This window comes from Alosa sapidissima, chromosome 2, assembly GCF_018492685.1.
Source record: "Alosa sapidissima isolate fAloSap1 chromosome 2, fAloSap1.pri, whole genome shotgun sequence".
NCBI lineage: Eukaryota > Metazoa > Chordata > Actinopteri > Clupeiformes > Clupeidae > Alosa > Alosa sapidissima.
The window spans coordinates 11,594,181-11,613,271 of NC_055958.1; the positions used below are offsets into that span (position 1 = coordinate 11,594,181).

A 19,091-nucleotide genomic window follows, 5' to 3' on the forward strand; every position below is an offset into this window, starting at 1 on the left:
GGGTGTGTCGGAGTGATTTCACACTTGGGAGGGTCACACCTGTACCCCCGCATCATCATAATCACTGGTATATAGGTGTGTGTGTGTGTGCATATGTGAGTGTGCATGAGGGTGTGTGCATGTGTGTGTGTGTACCTACCAGACAGCGGGAGTGGGGGGAAAGAAGACCCCCCCAACACACCAGGGCATCACGTGGGCAATCAGCCCTCTGCCCTCCAGCAGGTCACTGTGGCATCAGTTAGGGGTGCTGGAGGGCATGACCCCTGCCCTGAGTGTGTTGTGTATTTGGACAGGAAGCAGCAGGGGTCAAACTGAACAGTAGCCTTCGGCTCAGATAATGAGTGTGAACTTGGCTGTCTCTGGACGATCTCCCTGACCTTTGCAGTGGAGGGTGAAAACATACCTGTCATGGCGTACCCACTTAATTACTATATATATATATATATACATAGAGAGAGAGAGAGACAGAGAGAGAGAATAAGAATTATATATAATTATTTTAAAAAATATTTTGTACTGGCACACAGGAAAAGAAACCACACAATACACTAATATATTAATCCACCAAAACTTCCTTTGGAATGCGCGGCCCATGAGGCAAAGCCCCTTAACATGTATAAACAGTGATTATGCAGAGGCTAAATTAAGTAGAAATATTATTATTCTAACTTTCTTCAAAAGCAGTTTATTAAAATCAAGAGAAATGTGTGTGCCCGATGGCAGTCATGCCTACATGCTCTAACTGGTTTAAGGTTCAATAATATTCATTTCCACACGACAGTTCAAAGCGTTCAGAATCATTTTTATGTACATTTCAGTCTTATGTGCACATTATCCACGTGTGTTATGCAGTCCCATGTGCATCTTGTGTCTCATAATTGGTGTTTGGATTCAAACTGTAGGGTTTCTGTGTCGTTCATGTCAAACGTTATTTTTCCTCATGTTCCAGGCAAGGTCAGATCGAGGCTATTGTGATTGTGTTATTTCTGACTCCACTGTGAGTAGTCCTTGAGTCAGGGCAGTGGTCTCATACATATGCATGTAGTGTTGGGGCTATTGATTGACACTCCTCGTCCTGTTAGGGATGCTTAAACTGGGTCCATTTCCTTGTCTAGTTAGAGGTGCATGTGGTTCTTCTAATGAAACCTTTCTTCTCTCCCTTGATGTGCATCAGTGCCAATAAAGCCTGAGTCTCCATTGCGCTCTTGTATTAGGACATTACCATCTGTGCGGTGGTTTACTAGTCTCTGGTGTGGGAACATCGAGCAGTCATAAAAGGGTTACATGAATTTCTTCTTTGACTTGGCACCACACACATACGCAAAGGCACAAACACACAAAAACACATGCACACAAACACACAAAAACACACGCACACAGACACACAGACACAGACACACACAAACATTAAATCCTACAAAGAAGTGTGCGGTAGAGATAAATGAATCCCTTTCATCATAGGAGGCAAAGTTATGCTGAATGGCATGCTGCCATTGCACTTGCAGCAGCAGCTTAAGTAACATGTCCACAGAGATAAACACACACACACACACACACATACACACACAAACATTTGTTTTCACAACACACACACACACACACACGGTTTAAAACATCACCATCACACACACACACACACACACAAACACACACACAGAAGGTTTAAAACATCACACAGACAGCAGGTGTAAGACATGTTCAAGTCAGGCCCACACATGCAGAGGGCCTTCTTTAGTCTAATTATAAAATCTTATGGCTGGGCCGGCCTCATTACTGCAATCCTTATGGAGATGATAGCACACACACACACACACACACACACTCATACTCTTTCTCTCACACACACACACACTCATACTCACACACACATACACACACTCACAATCTCTCTCTCTCTCTCTCTCTCTCTCTCACACACACACACAAAGACACTCATACTCTCTCTCTCTCTCACTCACACACAGACACACACACTCTCTCTCTCTCTCTCTCTCTCTCTCTCTCTCTCTCTCTCTCTCTCTCTCACACACACACACACACACACACACACACACACACAAACTCACACATACACTCACATACACACAAGCACATTCACACACACACTCCAGCTAAAGGACCAGTTGGCGGGTACACCCAGTGGGGGTCTCATGACAGAGGTGTGCTGTTCATAATTATCACAATTGTGTGTGTGTGTGTGTGTGTGTGTGTGTGCTTGTGTGTGTGTGTGTGTGTGTGTGTAAGTTGACACATTTGCTGAGATGGAACAATTGTGAAATTCTACTTAAATAACTGGGGCTGAGGAGTCACAGTCACAGTTAAGGAGGTGTATGTGTCCGACAGAGAGAGCGTGAGAGAGAGAGACTGTGTGTGTGTGTGTGTGTGTGCGCGCGCACGCGTGTGTGTGTGTCTGTGTGAGTATGTGTGTGTGTGTGTGTAATATGACATTTATTTGCAGGATGACCCCTTGAGACTAGTTTTCATGGGGGGCCTCTAAAAGACAACAACAGTACAGAACAAGCAAACCAGGCTGTTCTAGACAAATTGTACTACAGGGGCCAAGGAGGGGCCAGTGTTTAACCAGAGGGGCACATTAAAAATGGCAACAAATGATATTTAAAGATTATAAACTTTATTTGACTTTAAAATCATATATACATTTATTTTGTACAAGAGTGAGTGCAGGTACAAGAGAGGTAGGGTCATAAAAAATAAAAATACAGTACAGGGTGTCAATTCCACAGTTGAGTCCAGACTTAAGTATTTGAATGGGCACAATGCTGGATCGATTTAATTTTTAATGAAATATAGATACACTACACTACAGCAACAGAAGCTTACAGGAAGGGTTACAGCAATCTTGCACAGTCTAAAGAGCTCAAAGAAAACTTCCCTGTATGGCTCATTAAAACAAACCAGTTCAACTTGGGCAGTGGGTGTGCTAAAATGTCTACATGCATAGCAATATGTAGAGTCCGTCATGACAGAATACTCAATCCATGGATGAAGATTATACCAGTTTGGCTTGAAGCTCTGTCTTCTGTCCCCCAAAGTGGTTGGGAATATATTCAAGTTGGGCTGTACTCTTGGAGTTGCTGATATCTGTAGAAAGATGTACAGTAGGCTAAACATAGGACACAACTACAACATGTACTTGTATATACATGTATATACAAATAGTAAGAAGAACCTTCTTCACAAACCTGATAGTGCTGTACTTGATCCACATGGATCCATTTGCTGGCTGTTCCTCTCCATCTTCTTCATGCTTCTCACCCTCTGGAATTTCCCTCTCTGTGTCAGAGCCCTGACTTGCATCACATGCCCTCTCTCCAACCTCCACCGACTCCTCTGGCTCTCCCTCTTCCTGCTCCTTGATTTGTTTCTCACTGCTGTTTCTCTCACTTTTTTGTTTACTGGGGAAAAAACAGACGCTATGTCCCTTCCTCGTTTCATGATTAGAAGGAAAAAAACGTAGGGGCATGCATTTCGTTGCCTAACCATCCCTCAGGCAGATAGCCTACTGTTGATCACTACTTTACTCAAATGTATTTGTTATCGCAATGCAACTGCCAAGACGGATGAAGTTACGTGGTTAACATCACAACATTGTGTAGAGCAAGGATACTGACATTTGGATATGCTTCGATGAGTTTGCTAAGATATAATTTAGTTTCTAAACATGTTTCGAGACCAGACATTTACAAACTTGATTTCATTATTGGTGAGGAACAACACTAACACAGTTATGTGCAAAAACAACTAATTACTCACAAGATGAAATCGTTTTGCTTACCTTCGACTCTTGCAACAGGAGAAATTGTAGCTCCTCTCTCCAAGAGTAGTTTCTGAGCTCTCATTCACCAAGCAGCACCGCAAGTGCGCCGCTCTAATTTACCCGTGTAGAACGTTGAACGTCGCATTAGTTTGTTTGGCTCTCGCGTGTATAACCATAATAAATTCATTTTTTTTTATTATTATTATTGGGTCAGCCTGGGGGGGGGGGGGGGGGGCACAGGGGTGGCCAGGGAAATGTCTACAGAGGCACAGGCCACCCTAGGCCTCCGTGTAGAACCGCCACTGAAGCAAACACACACACCCATCCCCAAGTTGTCAATATTCAGTTTACAGTGCACAATAAATCAAGAGAAAACCAAAAGATATAAAAAGAGAAAGAAAAAAAGGAAATAAGAGGGGGAAAAAGAAAGAGAAAAATTCAAACATCAGGAAAGCAGTTGCAATGACAGCTTGTTTGCAAATAAGTCAATAGAGATGAAAATAGTGGAAAGAAGAAATAGACCTAAGGAGACCTATAAGCAAACTATTTCAGTCAAAGGGTGCCTTGAATTTAAAGGCTTGCCTGTGATGTGTTTGAAACAGAAAAGAAAGGATGATCAGTGTGTCTCAAACTGTATGTGCTTCCAGTAGAATGGATAATTAAAAAAGGCATTTGTAGATGGACTGAAAGCATTGAAACTGCTGTCTAGCCTTGGGTGATAAAACATTCAATGAATGGTAAATGTAAATGGACACCTCAACACAAATCTACAGAGTGTGTGTCTGTGTGTGTGTGTGTGTGTGTGTGTGTGTGTGTGTTTGTGTGTATGTTTGTGTGTGCGTGTGTGTATGTTTGCTTGTGTGTGTGTGTGTGTGTGTGTGTGTGTGTGTTTGTGTGTATGTTTGTGTGTGCGTGCGTGTGTGTGTGTGTATGTTTGCTTGTGTGTGTGTGTGTGTGTGTATGTGTCTAGTCTAGTTAGGTATATTGGATATACTGTGATCAACTGTCATACTGTCATACTGATACTGTCATACTGTCATACCCAAATGTTAATGTGTCCTTTTTAAGTGGTATACTGAGATGGTGATGCTTTTTAAGTGGGTATACTGAGTAGTCCTGCGCATCATGTAGACTACACCACAGCTTAGACACACATACACACACATGCACACACACACACACACACACCTGCACACACACACACACACACACCTACACACACACACACACACACACACACAAGAAAATATACACACACACACACACACATACACACACACACTGCTCAAATCTCCCCTTTTCTCACTCCGTGGCCAATGGCAGCACGGACACACACTGCGCTGCAAATGGGATGTGGTTGCCGAGCGCCCCTGCTGCCATGGTAATGATAAGGAGATGAGGAACCCCGTTGAGAAGAACGAGCAGCTCTCGGAGATGCGCCAGCGTCAGACATCTCGGATGCCCTCCTGTGCCATCTCTGACGGAAAAGTGGAACGGCGCAGAACAAGTGAGTGGCGGAACCTTAAATGCGCGTGTCGGTGACGGGCAGGATGAGCCCGTTAACTCAGGCAGCCCACAGTGAGCGTGCTCAGAATCACACCGCCCAATCCGGCCACAGCAGAGGTGTGCTCAACCATGCAGTGTAATCTCGTTCATTCATAACAGTTCATTCTCTCTATCCTTCCCTCTCTCTCTCATATATATATTAGCCTGCCTCTTAAGCCTGCCTTTAGCCTGCCTCTTATGTTTCTCACTCACCTCTCTCTCTCTCTCTCTCTCTCTCTCTCTCTCTCTATATATATATATATATATATATATATATATATATATATATATATATACTGTATATATTTCTCTCTCTTCATCCTCTCTATCTTTGTTTTCCCCTCTTTCTCTCCTGAGCGTCAAACAGCAATAGTACAGGGAATTACATTCTAAAAATAATCTAAGCATAGCCCAACTTTTTTTTTGTTTTGTTTAATGAGGAAAGCACAGCAGAGGTTTTTTTCTTAATCAAGCTAGTCCCTCCAGGAGACAGGATTAATTACCTTACCACAGGCGGACTCCAGTAGAAGGCTGGAATTTCTCAGCACAAACAAAAAAGACGGGGAAAAAGTAGTGGAGTCCAGGGGGCTGATGGGGTCAGCCTGTCGACTAAGGAAATTAAAAGCTTCCTGTTCAATATCCAATTTAATTACTTTCTCCAAGTTGTGGCATTGTCTTCTGGAATGAAAATGGTCTCTAGTAATACAGGACTGCGGTCCCCCTGGAGGAGCCTGGGGAGGGCAAACAGAGAGAGTTTTACCCCTTAAATACCACTACGGGGCCTGCTTAGGAAAACACTGCATGGCAGAGAGAGAGAGAGAGAGAGATGGAGGGAGGGAAGAGGGAACGGAGTGAAGATGGAAGAGGGAGGGAGAGGAAGAGAGAGTATGAAAACAAGAGAGAGATGGAGGTAGAGAGATAGAGGGAAGAGAGGTGGAAGAGGAAGAGAGAGTGTGAGAACCAGAAAAAGATGGAGGGGGAGAAATAGAGGGAGGAGAGGAGAGGGGGTGAAGGGTGAGATAAAGAGGTAAGGGAGAAAAAAGGCAGAGTAGGAGAGAGAGAGAGAGAGAGAGAGCTGCATTGTGGGACACCAAGGACATGGCTTATGGGGGTGTTCATATTGAAGTATCTGAATGCATCTCAGCAGAGCTGTCAGAAGAAAAAACTACCCCCCCCCCCCCAAAATCTCCCTGGAGAGGACAGGGCTCTGCACCCAAACAATAATCTTACCAGTTCCACTATACGACCTCTTGACACACACTTGAACACACACACACAGACAATGTAATAGAATATACAAATATAAACTACACACACACACACACACACACAATGTAATAGCATACACGAATATAAACTACACACACACACACACACACACACACAATACAATAGCCTGCACAAATATAAACTACACACGCACAAACACACGCACGCGCACACACACACACTGACACACACACACACAAACACACGCACGCGCACACACACACACTGACACACACACAAACACACTGACACACACAAACACACTGACAGCGGTGAACCACAGTGGAAACTGTCCTGCTCTCTTAGGCCCTCAGAATCATGATTACCTCTCTCTCTGTTGCAGTACATGTGCTTCACTGTTATTATAGCTGAACCATACAGCCCATCCTGCCCTGACTTATAGTGCCATTTACATTGCCATGTATTCTATATGTACTCAGCATAGTGAGACTAGGGGGTTCTATTGCATTCTATATGTGCTCAGCATAGTGAGACTAGGGTTCTATTGCATTCTATATGTGCTCAGCATAGTGAGACTAGGGGGTTCTATTGAATCCTGATCTTTAGTTACTTCCAGAACTATTTAATTGAATTGGCTGCCTTCAAGTCTTTCTGGAGCTTTCTCCGAGTGGTTCTTGGCTCTTGGAATTGACTATCCTTCTGACTCCCTGGTCAGAAATATTGCGAGGAGATCCTGTGCATGGCCGGTTGATGATGCAGTGATGTTTCTTCCACTTCCAGATAATGGCTCCCATGCTGCTTACTGGAAGATTCTGATATTTTGAAATGCATCTGTAACCAGTTTCATTGATATGTTTTGCAACAATAAGGTTGCAAAGGTCTTGGGAGAGCTTTTTGCTTTTATCCATCATGAAATGTTTCTTGTGTGACACCTTGGTAATGAAAAACCTAGCCCATTAATATGTAGGCTACTAACCAAGCTTATATTAATTTGCACAGATAGAAAGGATAACTACTCTCTACTATACAGATTCCAGCTCGTTCCTTCCCTTTCCTTGCCTTAATGCTTTTTCTTAGCGTGTTCAATACTTTTCCCCTGTGTTATTCCACTTCATTACATGACTCTACTTATGGAGTTGTTTGGATTTTTTATGTGTGGATTACCTGAGTTATTACTAATGCCTGGTGAAAATGTTGTGCCCCCTGTATTCCACTTTTCACGGGCCCTCTCCTCCATTGGGGCCCTATACTTCCCACTTTCCCCCCCAGTACGACACCCTTTAATCTGCTGAACCTTCTGCTTGTTTCCAAATATAAAAAAAACTCTCTGCAACTCAATATTGGCCTGCCTGCCTCAGCTGCCTGTGAGGGGCTTTTCAGTTGTGCTGGATTACTGTTCACTGCAAGCGACCCAAGGATGAGTGCAACTAACTTTGAAAATCAACTACTGCTCAAACTTAAAGGAGAACTCCGGTGATTTTTCACATAGATCTCCATTTCTCAACGTCCTTTTCAGGCAAGTACCTCCACTCGGCGGCCATATTGCAACACTTTTTGGGCACTTATCGTGCATCTATTTCAGCAGAAATTCGTGTGCGTAAGGCTTCACGACACCAATCTTGCTCCAGCAGTGAGATCACAACAGATGATTGGCACGATGTCTTCACAGCACACCACATGATTGGCTCAATGTATTTTACAACACACCACATGATTGGCTCAATGTATTCACATGTCAACGTTTTGCCGTGGAAGGGTTGTGATATGTGTAGACATATGATGTGTAGACAACTGCCATATTGGCGTTTGGCGTTACATACTAACCCCATACATTACTATGGAGGATTTTTTGAGTGCTGTATCTCCTCATTAGAAAGTCTTTGGTAAAACTGGTTGTTCTGGTACCCCCCCCAAAAAAAAAGTAATTAAGTAACTTTTACTTAAAGTACATTTTAAATGAACTACTTTTTACTTTTACTTGAGTACATTTTCAGATCGGTATTTTAAAGGAATTATCCAGAGTATGAATTTCATCAAGCCAGTACCTTTCCGGAAATGTTGCCATCTTTGCTGCCATCTTAAGGGGAAAGTCTGTAGGAGTCGATTGTCAAGTGTGCTCTGGAAATTCACAATTTCGTCGCCGTTAAAAAAAAAAAAAAACTATAGTCCAGTATTTCTTTTGAAATTGAAATGAAGTTGTATGGACTGGACTATGTTTCTTTTTTTTTTTTTTTTTAAACGGCGACGAAATTGTGAATTTCCAGAGCACACTTGACTTTCCCCTTAAGATGGCAGCAACATTTCCGGAAAGGTACTGGCTTGATCAAATTCATTCTGGACTCTCTATCCGACCACATAAAGACCTCGGGATACTTCGGTTTGGCTTTAGGGACCCTCTACTCACTACCACGTAAGTGCAATGTTGTTTGGAACTGTAGAAGAGGTATAAAAATGGTGTTTTGTAGCGGCGAAATAATATGCCCTTCTCACTTCCACGTTAACGAGCTTTGACTAAACACGGTAAAATCTAACTTTCTCAAAACACATCCGAATGACATGATTTGGATGTCAACTCAACGTATGTACTCCCAATCATCCGTAAATCGATCTAAAGTGCATTTTACTCCGGATAATTCCTTTAACTTGTACTTGAGTAATATTTCATCAAGGTATTGGTACTTTTACTTGAGTACAATATTTTCATACTTTTTCCACCTCTGTCTATATGTATAGTGAGACTAGGGGGTTCTACTGCATTCTGTATGTACTCAGCATAGTGAGACTAGGGGGTTCTAGTGAGTCTAGCGGGTTCTATTGCGTTCTACATGTACTGAGCTCAGAGAGACGAGAGAGCTCTACTGTTGCTGGTGAAGAGGTGGTGTGAATGTGAAGAGGGGCCCGAGGTGTGTGTGTGTGTGTGTGTGTGGTGTGTGTGTCTCGCTGAAAAGGATGAGGACAGCAATGAGGACAGCGTTCAATAAACACTCCTAGCATATCTTGTCAAATCTTCGGTATTATTACTCCAAGGCAGACAAGAGCTGAGAGACTTCCATTCTGAGTGTGGTGTGTGGAATGTTCCGGTGTGTGTGTGTGTGTGTGTGTGTGTGTGTGTGTGTGTGTGTGTGTGTGTGTGTGTGTGGCTCCTGTAACGTTTGGGGAAATAACATTCAGCAGGATGATGTGTTTCCTGTGCGCAGGGTGACAGCTGGACTGGCCTCAGGGCACCGAGATGAGGGCACATCTCCCTGGGCTGAGTGAGTGGTGGAGAGATGGAGGGATGGACAAAGAGAGGGAGTGAAGGGGAGAGAGAGAGAGAGTTGGTGAAGAGAAAGGGAGGGTGAGAGATAGAGGGAGGAGAGGAGCAGTGTGTGTGTGAGAGAGAGAGAGAGAAAGAGACAGAGAGAGAGAGAGAGAGAGACCATGATGAAAAGAGAGGTATGGACAGGAGAGGACAGAGAGAGAGAAAGAGACAGACAGACAGTGATGAAAGTGAAGGGAGATGAAAGACAGTGAGATGGAATCAGAGAGACAGTGTGGGAATGGAGAGAGAAGTGGAGAGAGAGTGAGTGATTAAGATAGTGATGGAGAGAGAGAGAATTGGAGAGAGAGAGAAGACAAGTGACGAAGGGAGAGGGAAGTAGTTTCTACCAGCAGTGTGGATTGTGAAAGATGGAGGGAGACAGGGGGAGATGGAGAGAGAGAGTGGAATGGTGATAAAGTGAAAGAGAGATGGAGAGAGAGTGGAATGGTGATAAAGTGAAAGAGAGATGGAGAGAGAGAGGGATGCAGAGGCGGAGTGGAGGGATAGAGGAGTATGTTTATGAATAATGGATGGCCAGGGCCTCGGTGCAGCTAGAGGAGGACATGGCTGGGTGTCTGCTCATTTGTGGACACCCGACAAGTAGTTGTGTGTCTGTGTGTGTGTGGTGTGTGTGTATGTGTGTGTGTGTGTGTGTATGTGTGTGTCACTGCTCACATATCTGATTTAAAGCCCTCTCAAGGTCACAGTAAAGCTCCTCTAGACCTCCACCACTTACCCTCCTCCTACCACTATGGGAAGCAGACATGCAGTCATATCTTTTTTTTTTTTTAGTATATATTTTTGGCCTTTTTATGCCTTTAATGACAGTGACAGTGGAGAGTGACAGGAAGCGAATGGGAGAGAGAGCAGGGATGGGATCCGGAAAGGACCACGGGGCGGGAATCGGACCCGGGTCGCCGGCGTATGGTGCAGGTTCCCCAGCCAGTTGCGCCACAGCTGAGGCCGACATGCAGTCATATCTAAAGGATTCTGCTGTTGTTATGATGACAGTAATGCCATGTTGCCATGTTGTACTGCTCATCAACGACAGGGCACTGTTATTATTGCTCATTATAGTTTGCTATTATTGATCCAGGTGGTGGGATCTTTATAATAGCGATAGGGAACATTTACTTATAGAATATATAAAAAGGTGACTGGGATAACACATATGGAAGTTGTGTGATTCCATGTGGATATTTACTGCATAACAGAGATACATACATATATATATAGAGAGAGAGAAAGAGAGAATTTACAGAATTACATCAGCAGAATGACATCAGATTTACACCAGAATTTCATGGCCAGACTCCGTAGAGTATTGGTATCAAAATCGGACAAATAGACAAGGGCAGAACAACATCCGTTTAGAGTGGACCTGTTAATACATTCACATATACAAACGTGTTCATACCACAGCCTCCTCAGCAGGCACATGGGATGGGTAGAGCCAGGTGTTGAAACAGTTAGACATGAAACCGTGTGATACTGACACAGCACCCTTAAGAACGTTTGATCTTTCAGCTTACTAAAATGACAAGATGATTATTTAATTGTCAGACGTTATGCTAGATAAAGTGCTATAGCTTCTCATAATCACACTTAAAAATACTTTAATTACCACACTGATATAGTGTTAGAATATTTCAATAACTATATTAGCCTAACAATAATACATAATATATCAGCCTACCTATAACAATATCAGCCTTTTCTACAGGTACTGGGCTGTGATGCCTTTGCCCTTGTGATCTTCGTAAAGGCCTATGGTCCTGGCATATTGTGTGGGCAATATTTACGTGTTTTCCTGGGCTGCCTGATATATCTGGGGGGGGGGGGGTTTCACAGCACTGGGGTGCTTATCTATAATAAGATTTCTGTTTTTACCATGAACCAATGATTGTGGCACCAACGATAATCTCGATGCATCTTGATTTCATTTTCACAAACACATTTTCTCAAAGCCGGCACAAACAGATGCCCAGCTGGAACCCGAGGAGACGGTGGAATGAGAACGTCTATCGGAGAGATCACAATAACACAGACAAATAAAGAGGCCTGATATTTCTCTTTCGAAAGGTCAGTGGTTAGACGACGGAGATGGTCAGGAGACGCGGAGCGGACACTACGGATATCAACCCGTGTGAGAAATCACCTCGCATCGCAGACGCACACGTGTCATTCAGTGACGATATGAGGAGCCCTTTACACACACACAAACACAACTCATTCACGAGGGAAGTTTCTTTTGCCAGCTTTCAATTAGCATACATATTCCAGTGTAACAATAGGCAGACAAAAAGCAATTACACTCTCCACAAATGATAAGTCCTAATCGCTTCAGAGATAATTCTGTTTTCCTTTCTTCATGACATGCAGTATGAAGAAAAAAGTTTTTACACCAAAGGCATTTAATGAAAGATATAAAAACAGGCTGATTTAATTAATTCTGTCTAAACTGTCGGTCGATGAGTAAACACTATGGAGAGTAGGTCGCTTGTTGTGCTTCAAAGAGAAACATTTGCTCGACAGCTATTGGTTTCTATGAATGCAACACTTTCATCTAGTGCTCACAACTTATCTTATGTGTGTGTGTGTGTGTGTGTGTGTGTGTGTGTGTGTGTGTGTGTGTGTGTGTGTGTGTGTGTGTGTGTGTGTGTGTGTCTGTGTGTGTGTGTGTGTACTTTTGCTGGATCAAAGGCACAAATATCCCACTGAAAACAAGAGCCCTCACATCACTACAATGTTAATGCCCACACACACGCCACACACACCATCTACCTGGCTGAAGAGTTGAGCTAGTAGGAGTCAGCTGTTTTCTACTGAATGGTTGGAACAAATTTGTGGTAGCACTTTCTGAAGCCGGGTTTCTCTTCTCTGCTGAATAAGGTCTGCTGGAGTAATGGCTTTGATTTAATTCCCTTTTATTCTAAGATGAAAGTTCAAAGTGGCAAAGCTTTTGCACACCTCTTTTTGGGGACCGGTGCGTCGGAGAAGACCGTGGGTCATGAATCAGTGGTTTTAGAAGAGATCCCGCACACTGTCCATTCCGCATGCAAACATTTATTTGAATAAAACACAATCAGGTAAATTCCCAAGATGATATTATCATCATAAAGCTTGCTTGCAGGTTGGAACCCAGAGAACAGCTGCTCTTGGCCAGATGTGTTCAAGAGTCTGTGGCTGTTCTATGGACTGATCTTGGGGCAGTAGTTTAAAGTGTAATCTTTTTCGTTTTTTAATTTAATATGATGACCCAGAAAACAAAGAACTGCATTCAGGTAACTATAAAACTATAATAGTATACCATTCTGACACACCAGCTTCTTAAAATGCTAATTCAGAATCCTTCTTCCATGGAAACAAGCTAAAGTGGTTATTTTTTCAAATGATTTTTATTTTTCAAACGATACTCAGGCAGCTGGTGTTACCATTTGGCTTTCCTCTCTCACTGCAAGGAATTATGTAGATGGTCTGGGAGCCATTACACAGCCAAAGCCTAATTTGGTTTGGTGGCCAAATTGCCTGATTAACTTCAAGCTGCCTAAATTGACCAATTAAATAGCTTTGTGTAATCCTTCAGTCTTTTGGACGCCTTGCCCCCTACCGATACTCCAGTGGACATATTTCCAGCCCCAACATTCATCACGGCCACCACAGACAAACAACAACACGTTTGGACCTTGTAATCCTCTTCCCACAATCACTGATACTATCACAGTGAGGCTTAGTCACGACCTCATGTCCTCTAAAGGGGATAGTCAGCCAACATAGGAAACATTTACAATACTGTCATCTCATTGTGATATATGATGGCGCTTTTACCATAATCCAGTCCCCTTAACTGCTATGTTTAGGAGGCAAATGCAGCCCGAGGCTTGTATTTGTCCAAATGAATGTGTCTGCAGACCAGGGGGGAGAGAGAGTGGGGAGGAACACATCTATCAGACGTGGCAATTTCCCTAATCTATTCTGACGAAGCTGGAGTCTGCCTGATTTGGATGCAGATGACTTCCTGACATCGTTCTCTCGCTGTTGGGCGATATGAGCTTCATTTCTCTCCCTCTGTCAAACTCACTCGCCGTAACATGCAAAGACTTACACACATACATAAGTGCTCTCTCTCTCTCTCACACACACACATACACAGACATACACACACACACACACACACACACACATACACCCTCTCTCTCACCCAAACCCCCCACCCCCCCCCCCCCCCCGCCCCATTTTGCCCCCACATGGCCACACACACACACACACACACAGGTCATAAACCCCTCTTACCCACCCAACCACACACACATACACATACACCTCCTCTTCCACCCAACAACACTCACGCACACACATACACACACACACACACACACAGGTCATAAACCCCTCTTACCCACCCAACCACACACACATACACATACACCTCCTCTTCCACCCAACAACACTCACGCACACACATACACACACACACACACACACACACACACACACACACACACACACACACACACACACACCAATTAGTGGAGGTGAAAAAACCCTGAATGAAAAGCCATATTTGTAACCAGAGGCAAATGACCCTTTCCTCGTCCTTTCAAATGAGCTCCAAAGACTTCAATGGAGCCCGTGTGATCGGAGGACCAAAGAGAGGAGGGCACACTGAGGACGTCAACAACTAAAACTTTTATTATTGACCATAAAACTCCCACAGAAAAAAAGTGCCAAACAAACCGTTTTCCAAACTCTTCCAAAGTCTTAGTCTGTTTTCTCCGATAGGGATTACATGGTGACAGAGCCACAGCCTACAAATTTGGTCCTAATCTGGGTGCACGGAATGAGCCCGCGGAGTCTGACTCATCAGAGCTTGCTGTCACCATTTTTCTGCTGACTCACTCCCTCACTGGTGCAGTCTGGGTAATGCCCTGGTGTATTTTGGGGGTGTCCTCCATCTCGCTAATGCCAGTTAATGCCAGTCTGCTGGGCTAAACTCAACTGTCGACTCCAGGGTGACAAATGACATCGCTCTCCCTTCAATCTGCGCTCTCTTCGCTTGATTGAGTTTGCCTGGTGTAATGCGGCCAGTGGGAATCGTCCCAAATGTGCACAGTCCGTCCATCTGGCTCAGCAGTCCAGCTCAATCGAGCTTAAGAGTGTTTGGAGTTTTGCAAACACTGAGGGCCAGATGTGAAGTGTAACGCTTTTGCGCCCACTTCAAGCGTATTTGTTTCGCAATGTGCGTGTAAAATCATTGCGAGGTATGTACAAACAGGCCGCAATGATGTAAAAGCGCAAACTGCCCAATGCGGGAGCTGAAAGTGGCAGATTGCGATTGTCATGTCATGCATATGCATTCATGGGAGGATCCAGGGGAAAGTGGGAGTTTACTGTAAAAAGATGGGAGGGGAAGAGTAAAGAGCACCTAATTATGTATTCCGCGGTATGTACAAAGACTGCTCCTGAAAGCGCACGTCTATTCTGCGCCTAAATATCTCCGCCTTGTAAAAGCAGGTGTTAATCCAAATTGCAGTTCAATGCGTCAATAACAGAACCTTTCAAAGCCAACAGAATCGTACAGAGCTCCTAAGGGGACATGAGCAAAAAAAAATCTAAAGTTTAGTTTCATGTGCTCGCGTGTAAGTTTCATGTGAAAAGGTTTTGCGTGCGCACACGAAACTTTAAAAAAAACCCTCACAAGTAGTTTGAATAGAACTACTGATCTTCATTATCTCCCTGCTTGTTTACATCTTATCATGTATGGTACTATTTCATGATCGCTAAACGTTTGATTCTTTTTAATGTTGTCATCAGTTAACTTCATTTAACTGCGCTTGTATGTAGGCGCTGCCATTCAGTTGTGGACGTTCGTAAATTGCGTTTATGGGCGGAGAAAGGCGCAGTTTACACTAAGGATTGAACAATTGATAAATACGACGGAAACTTGGGTCTGACAGCGTTCACAATCTGCCATGTGTCCATGACGCTGATAACGCTACGTTCGCAAATGTACGTACATCTGGCCCTGGGGGGGGGGCATTTACTTTCCACCCAGTGGAGACCAAATAAGCAGAAGGCGTCAGTTGTGTTGCAAACAATGGGATCTAAATGATGGAATGTCGAAAGTGGAGTGCTCTGTATTCATGTCGGCAGTGATGTGCGGTGGTGGCCCTAAAGGCCCCATAGGCCCCCACACATCGGCACTGACATGAGCGCGGCGTACTTATATAGGCCCCCACACATCGGCACTGACCGCTTTCAAAGTTCGATCACATTAAATTCCATTATTTCCAACACCGCAGTCAGAACCCCCAAACCCTTTTGCTGATTACAGTTCAGTTCTGTTTTTGTCAGCGTCGCTCAATAAAATCCATCATTAATCGACTGCTTGTCAGCTGAAAATGCCGGTGCTGGAGCACGTGGGCAAGTGACAGAAAGTGTCAGTGCATTTATGTCGATGGCTATGTGTGGAGGTCTTTATTGTCACCTGCCAACGCACACCAGTGGTGAAACAATCTACTAGCACTCAATAAACAATGGCGTTTACTGAACTGTACTGGAAACGACTGGGGCCAGAAATCCATAGATCTTGACGACCTCCCAGATGTCAGGTACCTCTTCGGATGACTGTCAAAAAATCCACATCCCCATATTCAGTTCAATAATGGTATATAGTATATAACTGTATATAGCCTACTGTTATATTAGTTTGGCTTGCAGATATTTTTATCCTAGGTTACAGTCAACAGTGTATGTAAGAGCTGTAGGTGTTAACAGTGTCTGCTTTAGGGAATGGAGCATTTGTCTGGCATTTGTCTTGTTGGGATCCTACCCTACAGAGTAATCCACAAGGGCCAGTGTAAGATTAATGAAATCATATTAGATGTGCAGGCATAGTGTCGGTTTACATAAATGGCATTAAGATCAAAATGGGATGACAGACATTCAGGATGTTCTAAAGCAGCATATCCTCAATTTTCCTTTATCCGTAAAATTCCGCCATAATCCAGTCAGGAGGTGCTGGGCAAGTGTCTGTCACATCAAATCACCCTCACACAGTAAAATGCAGGCAAGAGAGCCTTCTACTCCCCACCTCCTGTCTCCGCCTCAGATCCCTATTCAGTTCTAATTGACCGTGAGAGCGGAGAATTGCTAGCCACAGACAGCAGTGCTTGTGGTGGTGCGTACCGAAAGCTTTTCCCGGACCACAGATGGCAGCAAACAGTAGCCCTGATGCAGCCCTGATGTGGCCCTGATGCAGCCCTGATGCTGCCCTGATGCAGCCCTGATATGGCCCTGATGTTGCCCTGATGCAGCCCTGATGCAGCCCTGATGTGACCCTGATATGGCCCTGATGGTGCATTTTAGTATTTCGGAATTTTTAACTGACATGCCCCCCGTAGAGATTTCCAAGTTGGAATTTGATATACTCCACTGTAGAGATTTCCAGGTTGGAGATTTGTGTGGGTGCTCAAGCACCTATATTTCCTTTCTGCCCATTTGGAGGAAAAAAATAAATGAACACAGTTCCGAGGTGCTGTATGCATGCCACATTATCATTAGAGGCTGAGCTACCCGAATGATTCAATACCAGAATTGCCCCTAACATCCTCTGAAGTCAGTCAGAATTCCAACCTGGATGGTCTGACCAACCACAACCTCCAAATCCATGTTGGCATAGATCACTCAATTAGGAGATTTGAATTTGTTATGGTACGGGAATTGGCACAGAGAGCAATGTTGAGGTTTGTGAATTCTGTCATAATCCTGATTTATCCTGATAAATGCTGCCCTTTTCATTTAGTAAATAAACCATGCTGTACCTAGAAACGCTATTCCGAGGGAGGAGAAGCACAGAGATTTGCTCAAATATCTCCTCCACTATCACCGAGAGGGGTAGCGGCACCCCTTCTCACCCCTTCTTCAGCGGCAGGTCTGGCCAGTGCCCAGAAAGGGGTGAGCCTCACACAGTAATAAACACTTGTGTTCGCACGAGCACGCTGCACAGGGGAGATTAAGTGAGTCATGCTCACCTGTCACTTTGCCCGAGCCCAATATAGCCTTGTTCAACGGCAATTACTGTAAGGTGAGGGGATCTAGTGAAAAACACTCCAACACTCTATGGCATACATGGGCAACATACGGCCCGTGGGCTTTCCCTGACCGGCCCGCGTAAGATCCGTGAAAGAACAATATTCAAGAGCCTAGCATAGAGATAATGCACGCAAATCAATATCGTTGCTTTTATTTTGAAAGCGACTGCTATTTGTACGCTCATACATTTGTGCGTGGATGCATACGATGTAAACACCCTCACTGATGTGCTGGTGAATAGAATTTATGCTTCTGCGTCGACACAATGCAGTTTCCTTTAAGTCGGCGTAAACCTTTCAAAGGTTGTCAGAACGAACTCCTGCTGTTTGTTGGAGATACGAAGTGTTACTGTAATTTCAAAACGTTACTGGCAGATAGACAGTTTACATTCGGATAACCCCGTCACTGTAACCAAAATATGTCTGAGTTTATTTGCAAAGCTTATGTTAGCGAACTAGTATGATGCTACTACCCACAGGTTGCTTGAAGCAGCCGGGTCAACACACAGGGCGAGTTGACCTATCACAGTTTTGTGCATAAAGTTGAAGGAAAAACATAGCCTACATTTTTAAAATAGTTTTCTTTGTGCATGTTGATTAACTAATGACAGCCTACTATCTGCTTCACATTTTCATAGTCTAATTCTGCATAGAGTTAATTTAATGATGGTAATGATGGTAATGATTAAATATTGCTGAGTATTGATGAAATGGTGGCACAGGCCTATGGTTGTACTGACTCCTTCACATTTTCATGGCCTAGCCTAATTATATAGATATTGTAGTACTTTTTTATATCAGCCTTTGAAAACTGAAAAAAAAAAAAAAAATGTCAATGTCAAAAAATCATTTTCGAGAATGAGGATTAAATACTGGACATAGATTAAATAGCCTATTGCTGTTTTTCCTTGGTCTCCCTCACATTTTCATCAGTTCTTACGAGTAGTAAACAAAACCATATGATTTACTTAATGTTAACAAGAACAGAATAGAATTGGACAGAATTGAGTTCAGACTTGAGTTCGGTATTTTGGGTCCGGCCCTCCTCAACAGTTCCAGTTTGTCATGTGGCCCCTTGGGGAAATTAGTTGCCCACCCCTGGTTTATTCTCTTCTGTTTATTACCTAATTCTACTGTAGATTAC

General features: G+C 43.7%; 1 long non-coding RNA gene across 1 annotated transcript; it reads left to right on the forward strand.

The window, feature by feature from the left end:
* Positions 1 to 2,358: 2,358 nt before the first annotated feature.
* LOC121690030 lies at positions 2,359 to 15,537 on the forward strand. Its single transcript, XR_006024972.1, has 3 exons — positions 2,359 to 2,370; positions 2,693 to 2,701; positions 15,456 to 15,537. It is a non-coding gene; the product is annotated as an uncharacterized LOC121690030 (long non-coding RNA).
* Positions 15,538 to 19,091: the final 3,554 nt, after the last annotated feature.